Below are 12,490 nucleotides of genomic sequence, written 5' to 3'. Positions count from 1 at the left end.
TCATTTCTAGTATCTCCTTAGCTGTTAAAGACCAACTTCATTTACTTGGAATGGGGGATGATAAGTCTTTAGATATTCTTTCCACACTCTGAAGTGCTATATAGTGCTATCTCATGGTTGTTTTACATTCAAGACAACATTTAAGGGTCTCAAGTGAAGGAGCTCTGTATGAGTAGGAAGTTATTCTCAGAAGTGATAGGGTTGGTTGTTGAATGGAGATCCCAGTGTCAGGGAAAGTTTATTCCTGCCTTGCTTGAATAGTACCAACACAGTACCAACACACCAGACAAGATGTGCTTGCCATTTCAACAATACCACACTGCTGTTAAGTTGTATTTAGGGCTGCTACATGAAGGGAATCATATCTAGCACTGTAAGATTGGGACAACAGCCTATGCTTGAAGAGATGATATGCTGCGATTAGGGAGGCTGTTGGCATTCTTTGGTTAAATGGATGCAATGGGCCTGTTGTATTTCCTTCTAAATATTTGTGCTTATGCCTATAGATTAGTGTTCTGGTCAACCTCAGTTGGTCCCAAAAGGAAATTTTTTCTGGCAAAGGGAAGTATACTGCAGAGACTAAGAGGCTGATCTCTGGAGACTGTACTATGGTATAGTAACCCAATGTTCTTGTGTAACAATTTCCTCCAAATTAAAACATTAAACCTTGGAGGAGGTTTCTCAGGACTAGGAAAGTTCTAAGGTTCCAGAATCAAATGTAACTTACCAGACTCCAAGTCTCAAAAAGGTGTTGAAGCCTACCAGATTCACAAGGTACCTCCCCAAGGTTACACAAGCAGCAGTACTTGCTGGCTAGAAGATACTAGGCAGACAAACAAGCTGTCTGCAAGTCATACAGAGAGCACCAGGGACACGCATTTGTGAGTTATTACCCAATAGGCTTTTTGGTGATACCCTAGGACCACACTCCTTTAAGTAACTCCTGTACTGCATTCCTATAAGTAATCACAATAGACTCTTGGTTTTCCAGATTGCCTTTGGTATAGCCATCACCTTGGTTTGTCTTTGGTTTGTGATATGAGCTGAGTAGACATTTGTCCTTATGTACCCAGTAGGTCTCTCCTTTCATCAAAAGAATATTTTTTCTTTCAGAAATTGGAAGCTATTACAGAGATCCAGAATTGGTCAAAGTACAGAGAACAGCTGACCATGGAATGCCCAACCCCACCTGATGCATCTACAATTCACCCCACACCTAAGGCTCAGAGAACATCACAGAAGAGGGTAGAAAGATTGTAAGAGCCAGAGAACCAGGACATCTGCTGTGAGATAGTGTCTTCTAGACATGATATAAAGCTGAAACCATAAAATCTCAAAAATATGGTTCCCTAAACAAGGCACACATATATCAGTGTGGATGGGGCCCTACCTCCAGATGAAAAACAATAGGCAGTTAATGGCCACTGAAAGAGGAAGAATGGGCTTTATCTAGGAATAAGACCTCTGATTGGTTATCTAGTCCCAAGTGGTCAGCCCTAAACACTTATACATATAGACAACATTAAATGGACTAAGATGTATGTGTGTAAAACAATAATAATTAAAGATAAGGTTATGAATTTGAGAGGGATTTGGGGAAATGTGAGGAGTTGGAGGGGTAGAAGTGATACAAATATAGCACTTGTGTATGGTATTCTGAAAACCATTAAATATTGAGATGTAAACATTTGGAATTATGGTAAAATATGCTAATTAAGTCACATGAATGCATTTAATTTGTAAGAAATTATAATTTAAAATCACTAGTATTTATCATACCCAAGTTATCATACTATCAGATAATTCAAATTTATGATGAAAAATCAGATGTTAACTTAAAGATATGCAGTAGTATGTAAATTTCCAAACTTTTCTCTACAGAGTACATAAACAATTTCAGTATTACTGATTTATGGTATAAGCATATGACCCTTCAAGATTGTTCCAAATGCTCTCAAAAGAAGAAGAATTTTCAAGAAATGTTAACATTTTCTTCATTGGAATAACTGAGTTTGATTTATTTTACAGTGTCAAATTATTTTAGCAGTTTTATTTCCCACATTTCCTAACAGTATAAGATGAAGCCTCCAAGCTTATAAATAGTCATTCCCAAAACAAAAACACTGAAAAGAGATAACACATAGAATACATGTTTGTTGTTAGAACAGAGATCAACACCAAAACTAAGGAGAAAGAACTTGGAAAGATGTTATAAGCGCCCCCACATCACAACCTTAAATAGAAATATGTTTTCAAAAATTTTTATATTATTTACTTCACATTTACCTTCCAAGTAAGAAATACACAGCTTATAAGATTGGCTGCTCATCAAAAATAAACCAATGAAGCAATCACTCAGGTCCCTTGAAGGATGAAAATGCTTCAGATAAGGAGTGCACCACAGCCCACTGCAGGAGGGGCAGCCTACACTCTTCCAGCCCATGGCAATGTCTGCATAATGTGGGAAGCAGCACTCAAGGCACTATAAAGAGGCTGTGGACCAGACAGGGATTTCAACAGGGCAAGACTAGGTCTGAGGCTTCTAAACACAATTATTATTCATTGATGTATAAATAATGTGCTTCCTACCTTCCTTTTGCTTGGTAAAATGGAGAAGAAGCTCAGTTGTCAATTCCTCAAGGTCAGAGGATGAGTCTCAGCTGTCTTCTTGTTGCAGGGAGGGGACAGGTAGTTTATGCAGGACAAGGGTGCTCTCTGAATGTTATTGCACCAAGATTCCTGCTAGGAAGAATGGGGAGCTTGAAAAAGTCTCATCTCCACTGCTGGCAGAAAGAGGGAGGTTCTGTGAACATACTCCATGTTCACAGTCTCTTCCAGTTCTCCTTCCCCAGAGCCTTTACTTACTTTTTTCAAAAGTTGTTACTAGTATTATTTGTGTGTATATGTACACACAAGCTATGGTATAGATATGGAAGTCAGAGAATAACTTTCAGGAGTTGGTTCTCTCTACTGTGGGATCTGTGGGTCCCTTGGCTGGAGTTTGGGTCATTGGATTAATACTTTGATCACCTTTTTCTGCTGTGGTATCTCAGCATCTTGTTCCCTGCTGATGTAGTTCTCAGCTCTTTCTCCTGCACCACTTTTGCCTGTGTGTTTCACGCTCCCTCCATACTTCCCGGCATGGTGATGATGATGGATTTACCCTCTGAAACTGTAATCAAGCCCCAGGTAAGTGCTTTCTTTTGTAAGAGTTGCCATGGTCATGGTGTCTCTTGACAGAATTTGAACAGCGACTAAGACACAGTTCTTAATGTTCCTTCTATTTTTGACATGGTTTTTGTTGTAAATGGATTTTTTTTATCCAAAAACCAAGTGTGATTGTCACCTAGACTCTGCTTCAGTTCTCTGGTGGCTGAGTGGGAACAGGATGACAATATGAAGGTGTCCCTGAAGCTCTAACACCCACCCACTGTGTGACATCACTTTCCTCTCCTATAAACTGAGAGTGATGGTATCTGTCTTGATTGATTTGGGTAATGTCTAATGCATAGAAACAGCATGGTAGCCTAGTACTAAAAATATTGTCTGTAATGCCACATGCTAAGATGTATAGGCTGCCTCAGAGGAAAAATGTTGGCTCTAATCATGAATCCTTTAAGCAAATATTAAATATATTGATTTTTGCATACTGAATGGGTCTGTGAGATCATCAAAGTTTAAACTATATATTCACTTACTGCAGTAATTCAGAAGATGGACTCATTTAAATATAGACAGATAAAACTTGCTGACCCCAAAAAACCAATGTGATTCCTTTCAATGACATCAGGTGTTGATCCTTTGCCAAGTATTTATCTCAGTGGTCCACTCATATAAGAATAAGAACATGAGTGGGTGGAAGGAACAATTTAAATAATCCCGGGAGACACAGAAACACGGCTGAAATTAGAGAAAGATAATTTCTGTCTCACCAAAGTAGAATCAAAAGCAGGTTATGGTATGGTATACCTGTAATTCCTGCATTTGGACTGCTGAGACAGGAGCATAGGCTACATACACAGTGAGTTCACAGTCAGGTGAGGATACATACGCATCAAATTCCTGATTCAAGTTAATCAATCAATCAATTAATTAATCTGTCAGTCAGTCAGTCAGTCAATCAGAAAAACTGAGGTATCTGGAGAAGGATACCATAAGACTTTCATGGACTCCTGACTTTGAAGGAGACCGCAAGGAAGATTAACACTCAGCCAGACAAATATGGGCAGGCATCACTTTTAACCACCTGTAAGTTCAGCCCTTTATATGTTTTATAAATTGTTCCTCATGCCATTTTACTTCAGATACTAAATCTCAATATTATTTCCATTTTCAAATGTAAAAAGACAGTTTATATTTGCAGATCACTGGCTTTCTTTCTCAATAAACTGTGAGAAAAACTTGCCATAGGAAATATAGAATATAATTCATATTTAAAGAAATTATACCTGTCTACAGTGTGAAGGCCACTCAAGGTCAAAGGGAGTGATATAGGGTAAGCATTTTAGATTTAGCAGCAACAGTATTAGCTGCTTGACTACAGAGAGAGAAAGCCTTTAACTCCTGTGAACTTCAATTTCCCCATTTGTCAAAGAGAGATAACAAATGCCTTCCCCATGTCTGGTGGTTGCAAAGAAAATGGCCCACAAACGCCCACAGGGAGTAACACTATTAGGAGGTGTGGCCTTGTTGGAGTGGGTGTGGTGTTGTTGGAGGAAGTGTGTCACTGAGGATGGACTTTGAGGTTTCAAATGCTCAAGCAAGTCTGTTTCTTCCTGCTGTCTGTGGATCCAGATGCAGAACTCTCAGCTACCTCTCCAGCACCATGTCTGCCTGAATGCCACCATGCTTCCTGCCATGATGACAAAGGACTAAACCCCTGAAACTGTAAGCCAACCCTAATTAAATGTTTTCCTTTATAAGAGTTGCCATGGTCATGGCATCTCTTCACAGCAATAAAACCCAAACTATGACACACACACACACACACACACACACACACACACACACACACACACACACACACACACAAATATATACCTATGTAGAGTACTAAATTTTTAGGGATTTTTATTTGAATTTTTAAAAGACTTTTATATATAAATACTGCATTGACAACATGTTCACCCATACCTCTAACCCTCCCAACTATGCCTATGCTACCCCCACCTCCTTTCATACTTATGACTCCCTCTTCTTACTTAATATTATGTGAGTGTGTGTGTGCTTGTAGGTGTTCATGTGTGTGAGAGTGTGCTTGTATAACTGATAAAGGTATTATTTAGTGTTTTAAACATATACAAGTGTTTAGGTCATATTATCTGTGATTCGACACCTCTCAGGTGGCTCAGCCTTAGGAAAAAAATTGATTCTTCCTCTTCAGAAACTATTGTCTGTTGCTTTTTATTTAGAGATGAATACTTGTGAAATTTCTCCCATCCATTTTGGCACGTGGACTTGTATTATCATCATGTAGGTCCTGCTTAGGCAACCACATTGTTGAGATGTCATGGATGAAGCTTCGCTGTCAGGTCTAGAAGACACTATCTCACAGTAAGTGTCCTCTCCTTCTGGCTCTTACAATCTTTCATCTTTTACTACATTCCCTGAGCCTTAGATTATGTTGTAGATGTGTCAGCTGGAGTTGGACATCCTGTGGTGAGTTGTTCTCTCCAACTGACCAGTCCTAGATTTCAATAATTGCTTCCATCTGCTGCAAAAGATGCTTCTTGGATGAGGAAGGAGATCTACTTACCTGTGGGCATAGGATAACTATTTAGGAAACAGTGGCTAGGTTTAAATTATTAGACGTAAATTCCTTCCTATTGAGCAGACTTTAAGTCCATTTAGACAGTTGTTGTTTACCATGGGCTAAAAGTGCCAGGATTCCACCAGTGGAGATATCTTTGCATGCTGATCACTGTTGTATCTCACTGGCTTTATGACTGGGTAGGACTATTGATTGCTTTTCTCCCTGGGCAACCTTCATGGCACCTGCTGATACTATGAGAGCTGATCTTCAAGGAAAAGGCTTGCTTCCAGGTTAGTTTAGCTGCATTCCTCTATGTCCTGCATCTAAAGTGTGGGGACCATCTTGCCCCAAAAAACTTCAAATACCTGTTTCTTGGGGTTTATTAGGTAGTTTATGGTTTCTGCAGGGAACATTATAACCCTATATGTTATAAAACCTGTGTGTGTGTGTGTGTGTGTGTGTGTGTGTGTGTGTGTGTGTGTGTGTACTTATAAAATATTAGGTTTCCCCACATTTTTTTCACACAACCTAAGTATGGTTTTTCTCTTTGTCTTCTCTTTCTCTGTATTATCCTTTTTTCCTGCTTGACCTGTTAGAATCTCTATACCAGAGTTTTTCCTCCTCCTTTTCATCACCCATGGCCTACTAGTCTCCAGTCATAGAGATTCCCCCTGTCCCCCTACCATCCCTATACTGCCTTCCTTCTTTCATTACTTTAGGATGTATACTTAAATCTAAGAATTCCAAGTTAGGATCCACAAATAAGAGAGAACATGTGCCATTGTCTTTCTGTGTCTGGGTTATCTTTCTCACTTTAATGTTTTCCAGGCCCTTGTATTAGTTACTTTTATGTTGTTACGATAAAACCATGGCCCAAAGTGACTCGTGGAAAAAGGATTTTTTTTTTTTGGTTTATGATTACAGAGAGTGATTTTCTTGCAGTAATAGAACAGGATCAAGAAAACTAAGATATCACATCTTCAACAGAAAATAGCAAACAGGGAGTGAGCTCAGGCTATGAACTATCAAAGCCCCACTCAATGGTTATTGCAAGTTCCATAGCCTCTCCACAGTGCCACAAATTGGATACTTAGTGTTAAAATATGTAAGATATAGGTGACAGTTATTATTTTAACCACCACAATCCAGTTATGTGACAATTTGATTTTCTTTAGAATGTCATTGTGTACATGTGTCACATTGTTACTGTCCGTTCATCACCTGAAGCAACTTTAGGTATCAATTTCTAGTTAATATGAATAGAGCTGCAATAAACACGAATGTTCAAGAATCTCTGTAAGAGGATATCCAGTCCTTTATGCATATGCCAAGGAGTAGTAGGTACATTTGGGCCATCTAGTAGATGTGCTTCTAGGTTTTTGAGAATTCTCCTCACTGATTTCATTCTAAGTTCACAGCAGTTTGTAACCCCTTTAACTGAGAATCCTGTCTCTGTATTCACACCAGCATCTGTGCTTACTTGTTTTCTTGACCTAGTCAACTAAAACTCTTGAGTTTTTAAAGAAAGATCGTAATAGTTCCTAATGCATTTGAAATTATTTATGACCTGGCCTTTTTCTCTGAAGGAGGCTTGTTGTAATAATCCTTCAACCAAATTTGACACACTTAGAATTCTCTACCTATTTCAGAGCCTCATTCTCTGTTTCAGGATGGAGTCACTTTTAACTTGTATTTTGCCATATTCTCTTATTTTTCATAATCATAGAATCTTAACAGATGAAAATGAATTTACCTAATGGTAATTCCAGGCCAGGAGTTAAGCAGACTACCTTGTAGATAGATAGAGAGGGAGAGGGTCCATGGCTAGGTAACAAAATGGTGAATTCCCAAGATGCCCAGCTTCTTCCTCAACATCCTGACTTGAAACAAAAGCCTGACAGCTTTTGTCCCCCACCATGTGCCACCTCCTAACGATGGACTGGCTCAGTAAGTTTGAAGCTGAATCAAGACATTTCATACAACAGTTGCAGGTCAGTCAACCATCCTATTTGTCTTCAAACTGACCAATCCTAAATTAGGGAGGAAAACTCCGGACTTTTCAGCTCTGCTCCTTAACCCCACCCTGCTTTGCATAGGGAGTTTTTCTCTGTGTTTCTGCTAGACATGTGTTTTTCCTCACCCCGAATAAATATCTTTCTTAACTGCTTAATCTGTTTGTGGTGTGAGCTATCGCCTGCTACTAGCTGTTGTATTTCAGACTTTTCTGGCCTTTGTTCTCTAACTGGCAGAGAAAACAAACCCAATAGAGACCCCCGGATGGTACCATTTTTAGACTGTATTAGTAAGAAGATAGTTATAAATCCAGGAAGTTTCTCATATTGTTAACAATGAGGTTTGGATAATACATGCAAGTGACAGGCCCAGTCTGTCCAGAGTGTTTCAGTAGCATGCTCTCTGAAGTGAACATTATGGTGTTTTCATCAAGTTTTGGAGAACTAACACATTTCATGAATACCAGGGCTAATACATGCCTTGGAAGATAAGTAAGCATAAGTGTTCCTGGAATATTTATTCCTGTTCTAGAAATAAGAGGATTTGTAAATGAACTTTATAGTCATGTATGGATCCATTATAGATTCATTTAATAGTGTCACTGAAGATGCTCAGAAATTTAGTAGACTTGATTATTTAAATTCCCCCTGTTCCCTCAGTACTTATGAACAAATGCCTCTGGTCAAAAATCAAGTTTTAAAATCCTAAAGCATTGCTAGGAGAAGGAAGAGTATCTCCCATAGGCCTAAAGGAGAAGAAAATCATCAAAATAAAGATCAAATCTGACTCCTTGATGTTTTACAATGTCCTGGTACAAGATGGGTATTAGATTTGACTGTCCCTGAGGACCAACAACAAAGACTAGGTCTAAAAGATTTGGGCATTAAAACTTCTCCCTTAACTATCATTATAAAAGACTACACAGCCTCTGAAACTGTGGTCTAGGAGAGAAGTCAGAAGGAACAGGATTTGGGAACAAATTGTTACAGCTTTCATTAGAGTTAGGTTATGGTAGAGAAAAGATAGGAATTCAAGATTGTGAGCTTGTTATTTTGTTTAGTCTTTTATGATTGGAAACTCCATAAATTCTTCCAGGATGGCAAGAATCCAGGACTCATATATTTTTTTTAATTTTTGGAGGAATAAAATTGCCACCAAACTGTATAGGATCCCTACACAAAAGCCATTCCTAACCAGTGTAAAGTGGTTATTGAGAGGTTTGACTTCCCAGGCAGCAGTACTTCTTGATTACTGCTGAATTAGAACACTTTTGTAAGAAAACAGACTTCTATCAGCAAACACAACTAAACTAAATCTCAGGCCACCAAGATGGTGCAGCAGGTCAAAGTCATGCAAGCTTTGCTGAACTGAGTTAGGTCCTAAGAACTCAAACACTGGAAGCAGAGAACTGACTCCAAAGAGTTATCTGCCCAGGCCACACATTCTTGCATACCCCTGTTGTCACAAATATACAACATACATGCAGATGCACACCCCCATACTCACATATTTATCCAGAAACCCAATACACATGAATCACTGATTGAATCCTTAGTGTATGACTTAGTGTGCTTCTTTCTATATTGCTGTCATAGCACAATGTCCAAAAACAACTTGGGGAGAAACATTGCATTTCAGTTTATAGCTTGTAGTCCACCATGGAAGGAAGTCATGCAAGAACTCAACTAAGGAACCTGGAGGTAGGAACTGAAGCAGAATCCATGGAGAGGTGTTGGTGACTGCTTCTCAGTGCAAAGCCAATAATTCATGGGAGATATCTATCTTTAGACTGTCACCTATTGCTCATTTGTGAGGGGATGGAATATAGATCCACAGAGAAAAGAAAATTCTCTCTGCTTTTCACTGCATGTGGGTCTAATTGCCCAACACATTGGTATGAATGTTTGCATACATACTGTATGCTCACTTGCTTCTTGCCTTGCCAGCCTCACTTGTGCAGAAGCCACCTCTGTTGTATTGAACACTCAGGGTAGGATTTAGCCCTCTGTGAAGGATGGAGAAAAGATGGGCTCTTAAGATGCAGCTCTTGCGTGGGGGGGTAACACACTTCTTTTATTTTATCATCAATAGATGCCTAAGAGTTGTGAAAGTGCCCAATCAGCATCAGCATTCACTGTGTACTTCAAAATGAACTTCTTTGGTCCTTGGTAAGGAAGAATTATTAACAGAACCCTGGAAACACACTTTATTCCCTCTGCCAGAAAGTTCTTTCTCCCTCCCTCTTTCCCTCCCTCTCTTCTTCCCTCCCTCCCTCTTTTCTTTCAAGTCTTACTGCATTTTATTTTATTTTTTTCAGCATAACATTTTTATTGAATCTCTGAGTCTTTGACAACATGTACTCCTATCATGCTCACTTCCCAGTCCTTCCATGTCTGCCCCCTCACCCTTGTGACCTCCCCAACAAAATGGTAAGAAGAAAAGAAAATGTTCCATTTGTGTTATCTATATTCTTTCTACAGCATGGTCAAACTCTCGGTGGCCTGCCTCTTAATTAGAACTGAATCCTTCCCCTCCCTGACAGAAGCCACCAGTTGTGGAGAGCTAACTTCAGCATCCCTATCACACTTTTTAAAAAGTTCTCTTCCTGTCTAGGATATTTTTTTTTCAGATGGCTCACGGGGTTTGGGGATTGTCACAGAAACCTTCCATGTCCTTCCCTCTTAACTCTGTATCTGGAGTCGTTGACATCACAGCAAAAGTAGCCTCCTTGCTCTTCAGAGTCAGCAAAAGCATGAACCATGAGCCTCCATATGGTTTCTGGTAACAGCACAGATCATGAACACAACCCCCAGTGGCAGTAGTACCACAGACCCAGACTTAGCCCTGGGCTTCTGTAAGGACCCAGATATCACCATAGGCCCCTGTGGCATACAGGCCACCTGCATCAATATGGCCCCTGGTGGCACCTTTGCCCATGGACATCAACATGACTTCAGATGACAGCACAGACCACAGACATTCAAATGGCCTTCAGTGGTAACACAAGTCATGGATAACAACACAGACCCAGGCTGTAGGACTCAGACATGACTCTTGCTGTCTGCCTTTATTTCGATACCTAAATTCAAGGATGGTATGAATGTCTTCTCCCAAAAGCTCCCGTTTTGAAAATTTAACCCCCAAATTCATGAAAATGGTAATCAGAAGTAATCAAACCCCATTTGCTCTGCTTTGACCTCTACCAGCTGTGCAATGATGCAATATGAAGACCTTCACGGGACACCAAGCAGGGGCTGGCACCATGCTCTTAGACTCTAAGACTCCAGAACTTAAGTGTGTATTGCTTACCCTTCTCTCTAACATCTTGGCTGCTTGGTACTCTACTCAGATCTGCCATCAGGGACAGACAGCTTCTCACCACAGTTTCTGAGATGCTTGTTTGACAGGAACCTGGGATGAGCTCCACAGCTGAGTGCTTCCGGGAAGCAGAAAGGAGCAGAAAGGCTGAACCTTGTGGCCATTTAAAAGAGCTTTGCAGTTCCCTGTCTTGCTCCCTCCCATCGAGTTGCAGAGGGTCTTTGCTGCACAGAGGACTGTGTAACACTCCGTCTCTTCTCTGCCTGATTCCACTTTTTTCTTTTCCTTTCTGCCTGTGTGCATCCCAAGAGCACCCCTTAGTAAATATCCTGCACCCAGCCTGCCGAGCTCCCTGGAATGCAGTCTGCACGTGCATGCTGAACATGAATGCATATAGCTATTTACTGTGCTACTTCTCAGTTTACTCATGAGGATGTGCACAGAAAGGACTGAGGCTGTGTTTTCTAAAGTGCTATCCTCCCTGGTCACCTGTGTATTTTATTATATAGCTAAAATATGCTGCTTTTCTCCATTTTTTTCCTGGAAATAAGCACAACATATGGTTGGTAGAAGAAATTTAACCATTTTCTCTCTACTGGGGCTTAATTATGTATTTTTTTAGAAATAAACTGCTGTTCTGTGCAGTTATCTGCAAGGAATATGTGAATTCAGACTCTGTTACCTATTTGCAGAAGGCATAAATATCAAGAATGCTGAAACTTAAGAATCCAATTTATCGAAAAATATAAGGTCCTACTGAGTAAAGAAACTAAGAGAATGAAAAGAAACTAGTTTTATAGCTTCTGTGAAATGAAAGGCATGACCCCATTTGGGGAGTGGTTCAAAATCTACATATGAAGCCAGAGCTTCAAGAAGCAAATTTGTGACAAATAGAAAGTCCGAATGGCTTTACAAGATAGCTCACAAAATGTAATCATTGTAAGCACTTGGTTAGCAAGATGCTGAATGTTTTGTGTTAGGCATTGTGATATTTGGGGGAATTCATTAAAGTCGAGGAAAAACATGTGGTCCACTGAAGTTACATTTTAAATTTACTACAAGGCTACAGCAGCGATTATTAAAAGCAAGAAATTGCTTTGAGATAAAGAAAACATTAGAACTTGAAAATAAATAGGAGGTGTTTTCATGACACAAATTCTTACAGAAAATTTTATAAGAACAAAATGAAAGCAATTTGTAATTCAATTTTTTTTTCATGTGAGAAATATATCAAATGCATCCATGGGTAAAGAAGCTATGATTACATTTGAAATGGACTGTATTCTTCTTAAATAAGAGTACTACATCTTTTATAGATTCTTGAACATTTTAGGTGTCATTTTAATGAACATCTACACTTTGCTAGACATGTTAGATTTGATTTAATTTTCCAAGCTAAGGGCTTTA

Source organism: Cricetulus griseus, chromosome 2, assembly GCF_003668045.3.
Source record: "Cricetulus griseus strain 17A/GY chromosome 2, alternate assembly CriGri-PICRH-1.0, whole genome shotgun sequence".
NCBI classification, from domain to species: domain Eukaryota; kingdom Metazoa; phylum Chordata; class Mammalia; order Rodentia; family Cricetidae; genus Cricetulus; species Cricetulus griseus.
The sequence above is the reverse complement of the archived record's forward strand: the minus strand, read 5'-3'. Positions refer to the sequence as shown.